Source organism: Elephas maximus, chromosome 10, assembly GCF_024166365.1.
Source record: "Elephas maximus indicus isolate mEleMax1 chromosome 10, mEleMax1 primary haplotype, whole genome shotgun sequence".
Lineage (NCBI taxonomy): Eukaryota > Metazoa > Chordata > Mammalia > Proboscidea > Elephantidae > Elephas > Elephas maximus.
This window is the reverse complement of record NC_064828.1, coordinates 32170405-32176468: the sequence shown is the minus strand read 5'-3', so window position 1 is coordinate 32176468 and position 6064 is coordinate 32170405.

Sequence of the window (6064 nt, the reverse complement as noted above, 5' to 3'; positions counted from 1 at the left end):
TACAAATACAGCAACTAGAAATCCAAAAGATTAACAATAAAATTTCAAGATTAGACAACTCAGTAGAAGGTCACAGAAGCAGAATTGAGAAAGTGGAGGTCAGAATTGGTGAGATTGAAGATAAACCCCTTGACATCAATTTGTTTGAGGAAAAGTCAGAAAAAAGAATAAAGAAAGCCTAAGAATTATGTGGGATACTATCAAGAGGAAAAATCTACAAGTGATCAGAGCACAAAAACAGGGAGGATAACAGAAAACACAGAGAGAATTGTGAAAATTTGCCGGCAGGAAACTTCCCTGATATCATGAAAGATGAGACTATATCTATCCAAAAAGCTCAAAGTAACCAATATAGGATAGACCCCAAAAGAAAGTCAACACGACATGTTATACTCAAGCTTGCCAAAAACTAAAGACAAAGAATCCTGAGAGTGGCTAGGCATGAAAGTCACCTACAAAGGAGAACCAATAAGACTAAACTCTGATTACTCAGCAGAAACTATGCAGGCAAGAAAGCCATGGGATGACATATATAAAGCCTTGAAGGAAAAAACTGCCATCCAAGAATTATATATCCAGCAAAACTGTCTCTCAAATATGATAATGAAATTAGGGCATTTCCACTTAAACAGAAATTAAGGGAATATGTAAAAACCAGGCCAAAATTACAAGTAATATTAAAGGAAGACCTCCACTTAGAGAACCAGCCACGTAGGACAACCAACCAAGACTAGGACATAGGATAAATCAACCAGAAACCAACTCAGGGAATTCACAAAAATAAAACAAAGCTAAAAGGCTAAATAGAGGGAATCAGAAACATCAATATGTAAAAGATAACAACATCAAAACAAAAAAAGGGAATAAATGTTGTAGTCAGAGACCACCCATATGGACAGGAAGTCAATGAGATAAGTAGAAATAAAAGACTGGTTTAAGCTTAGAAAAATAAAGGTAAATTTCAAGGTAACCACAAATGAAGCTAACAAACCAAACCATCAAAATAAAAAAGAAGAAAACATAAAGACTCAGCAAACACAAAATCAACAATAATGAAAGAAATAAAAAGAAAATCCATAAACAAAAAGAACTTAGCACACAAAATTAAGTGGAACAAATAAACTATCAACATGACCAAAAAAAAAAAAAAAATGACAGCAGTAAACTCATACCTATCAATAATTACACTGACTAGAAATGTAATTGTAGAAATGGCCTAAATGCAACAGTGTAGAGACACAGAGTAGCAGAATGGGTTAAAAACATGGTCCGTCTATATGCTATCTACAAGAGACATGACTTAGACACAAAGACGTAGACAAACTAAAACTCAAAGGATGCAAAAAAAATATCGAGCAAACAATAACCAAAAAAAGAGTACGAGTGGCAATATTAATCTCCAATGAAATAGACTTTAAAGCAAAATCCACCATAAAGAATAAGGAAGTACACTGTATAATGATTAAAGGGTTAATACACCAAGAGGACATAACCATAATGAACATATACACACCCCATGACAGGGCTCCAAAATATATAAAAGAAACTCAAACAGCATTGAAAAGAGAAATAAACAGTTCCACAATAACAGTGGGAGAATTCAACACACCACTCTCAGTGAAGGACAGTACGTCCAGAAAGAAACTCAATAAAGACACAGAAAATCTAAATGTCAAAACCTAACGACTCAACCTCATAGACATATACAGAACACTCCACCCAACAGCAGCAAAGTATACACTCCTTTCCAATGCACAGGGACCATTCTTCAGAAGACACCACATGTTAGGCCACAAAGAAAGTCTTAACTAAAACCAAAACATCAAAATAATACAAAGCAATGTCTCTAATCATAATGCCATAAGAGTAGAAATCAATAACAGAAACAACAAGGGAAAAAAGTCAAATACATGGAAACTGAACAACACTTTGCTTAAAAACTAATGAGAAATAAAAGAAATCAAGGATGGAATAAAAAAATTAATTGACTCAAATGAGAATGAAAACACATCCTACCAAAAGCTTTGAAACAGCAAAAGCTGTGCTTAGACATCAATTTACAGCAATAAACACATACATCAAAAAAGAAGGGTCAAAATCACAACACTAACCCTACAACTCAAACACACAGAAAGAGAGAAGCAAAAGGAGCCCTTGGGCACCAGAATAAAGGAAATAAATGGAATAGAGAATAGAAAAGCAATGAAAAAGAATCTACAACACCAAAACATGGTTCCTTGAAAACATCAACAAAACTGACACACCGTTGGCCAAACTGACAAAAAAAAAAAAAGAGAGAGAGAGAGAGGAATCAAATAACCCAAAAAAAGAAATTAGATGGGTGATATCACAACAGACCCAACTGAAATAAAAAGGATCATAATGGAATACTACGAAAAATTGTACTCCAACAAATTTGAAAACCTAGAGGAAATGGATAAATTTCTAGAAACACACTATCTACCTACTAACACAAACTGACGTAGAAAAACTAAACAGACCTGTAACAAAACAAGAGATTGAAGAGGTAATAAAAATAAATTAATTAATTAACCAAAAAAAAAAAACCTCAGGCTCAGACGGCTTCATTGGAGAATTCTGCCAAACTTTCAGAGAAGAACTCACACAAGTACTACTCAAATTATTCCAGAGCATAGAAAAAGAAGGAATACACTCGAATTTGTTATATGAAGCCAGCAATACCCTGGTACCAAAGCCAGGCAAACACACCACACACACACACACGCACACACACAAAAAGAAAAATACAGACCAATGTCCCTCATGAACAAAAACACAAAAATTTTCAAGAAAATTCTAGCCAATAGAATACAACAGCATATCAAAAAAATAATACATCATGACCAGGTGGGGTTCATATCAGGTATGCAGGGTTAGTTCAACATTTTTTAAATCAATCAATGTCATCCACCACATAAATAAAATAAAAGAATCACATGATCATATCAATTGACACAGAAAAGACATTTGACAAAGTCCAACACCTACTCCTGATAAAAACTCTAAGCAAAATAGGAATAGAAGGGAAATTCCTGGACGTAATGAGGGCATTTATACAAAACTAACATCATTCTTAATGGAGACTGAAAGAATTCCCCTTGACAACAGGAACCAGAAAAGGATGCCTTTTACTCAACATCATGCTGGAAGATCTAGCCAGAGCAATAAGGTAAGGAAAAGAAATAAAGGGAATGCAAATGGGTAAGGAGGAGGTAAAAACTATCCTTATTCACACATGATATGATCTTATACACAGAAAATTCCAAAAAATCTATTTAAAAAGTTACTGAAACTAATAGAAGATTTCAGCAAAGTGGCAGGATACGTGATTAACATACAAAAATCAGTAGGATTCCTCTATATCAACGAAGACTTTAAAAACGAAATCACCAAATTAATCTCATTTACTATACCCCCAAGAAGATAAAATATTTAGGAATAAATCTAACCAAGGGTGTAAAAGACCTATACAAAGAACACTACAAAACACTACGGCAAGAAACCAAAAGAGATCTATGTAAGTGGAAAAACTTACCATGCTCATGGATAGGAAGGCTCAACATTGTGAAAATGTGAATTCTACACAAAGAGCTCAGCAGATACAATGCAACCCGGATCCACATTCCTGCAGCATTTTTTTAACGAGATACCAAAATAAATCACCAACTTTATATGGAAAGAAAAGAGGCCTCTCAAGGGTTTGGGGACCATGATCTCAGGAGACATCTAAGTCAATTGGCATAATAAAGTCTATTAAGAAAACATTCTGCATCCCCCTTTGAAGAGTGGCGTCTGGGGTCTTAAATGCTAGCAAGCGGCCATCTAAGATCCATCAATTGGTCTCAACCCACCTGGATCAAAGGACAATGAAGAACACCAAGGACACAAGGTAATTATGAGCCCAAGGGATGGAAAGGGCCACATGAACCAGAGACTACATCATCCTGAGACTAGAAGAACTAGATGGTGCCCAGCTACAACCGATGACTGCCCTGACAGGGAACACAACAGAGAACCCCTGAGGGAGCAGGAGAGCAGTGGGATGCAGACCCCAAATTCTCATAAAAAGACCAGACTTAATGGTCTGAATGAGACTGGAAGGACCCCAGTGGTCATGGCTCCCAGACCTTCTGTTGGCCCAGGACAGGAACCATTCCCGAAGCCAACTCTTCAGACATGGATTGGACTGGACAATGGATTGGAGAGGGTTGCTGGTGAGGAGTGGGCTTCTTGGATCAGGTGGACACTTGAGACTATGTTGGCATCTCCTGCCTGGAGGGGAGATGAGAGGGTAGAGGGGGTTACAAGCTGGCGAAATGGACACAAAAAGAGAGAGTAGAGGGGAGAAAGCAGGCTGTCTCATTAGGGCGAGAGTATTTCGGAGTGTGTAGCAAGGTGTATATAAGTTTTTGTGTGAGAGACTGACTTGATTTGTAAACTTTCACTTAAAGCACAATAAAAATTATTTAAAAAAAAAAGGGAAGAGGCCCCAGACAAATAAAGCATTACTGAGAAAATAGAGCAAAGTGAGAGGCCTCACACTACCTGACTTTAGAACCCATTATAGACCCATGTTAGTCTAAACAGCCTGGTACTGGTACAAAAACAGACGCATAGATGAATGGAACAGAATTGAGTACCCAGACATAAATCCATGCATCTATGACCAGTTCATATTTGACAAACGGCTAAAGTCCATTAAATGGGGAAAAGACAATCTCTTGAACAAATAGTGCTGGCCTAACTGGATATCCAGCTGTAAAAAAATGGAACAAGATCTATACCTCACACCATTAACAAAAGCTAGCTCAAAATGGATCAAAGACCTAAAAATATAATCTAAAATGTGAAAGATCATGGAGGGAAAAATATGGACAACATTATGAGCCCTAATATGCTGCATAATTAATATACAAACCATAACTAATAATGTACAAACACCAGAAGAGAAACTAGATAACTGGCAGCTCCTAAAAATTAAACACCTTCACCAAAAGACATCACTGGAAGAGTGAAAATAGAACCACAGACTGGGAAAAAAAAGAAACTTTGCCTGCCACATATCCAACAAGATTCTAATCTCTAAAATCTACAAAATACTACAATACCTCCATAACAAAAAGGCAAATAATCCAAATTAAACAGTGCAAAGGATATTAATGGACACTTCACCAAAAATTTCAGGCACCTAACTTTTTTTTTTTTTAACAGGCACATGAGGAAATGTTTCTGATCGTTAGCCATGAGAAAAATGCAAATCAAAACTATAATGAGATACCATCTCGCCCCAACAATACTCACGCTACTCAAATAAAAAATGTTGAAGAGGTTTCGGGGAGATTGGAAATTTTATGCACTGCTGGGGGGGATGAAAAACTGTGTAACCACTTTGGAAGACAATCTGGGGCTTCCTTAAAAGCCTACAAGTAGAAGTACTATATGATTCAGCAATCCCACCTCTAGGAATATAACCTAGAGAAATAAGAGCAATCAAAGAATAGACCTATGCACAACCACATTCCTTGCAGCACTATCCACAATACCAAACTGATGGAAACAAACGAAATGCCCATCAACATAAATGGATAAACAAATTATGGTACATACGCACAACGGAATATTATGCAACAATAAAACACAGTAATGAATCCTCAAAACATCTCACAACATGGATGAATCTGGAAAGCATTATGTTGGGTGAAATAACTTAGTCACGAAATGACAATATTGTATGAGAACACGATTTTAAGAACTCAAGAAAAGGTTTACACACGGAAGCAAGCACTTCTTGATGGTTACAGGGGTGGGTAGGAATGGGAAGGGGAAATCACTAACTAGATAGTAGACAAGTGTCAACTTCAGAGATGGGAAGGACAACACAGAATACAGGGGAAGGCAGCACAACTGGACCAAAACAAAAGCACAGAAGTTTCCGAGACACATCCAAACACTTCAAGAGACCAAGTAGATGGGGCTGGGCACTGCAGACCATAGTCCCAAGGAACATCTAGGTCAATTGGCATAACATAGTTCATAAAGAAAA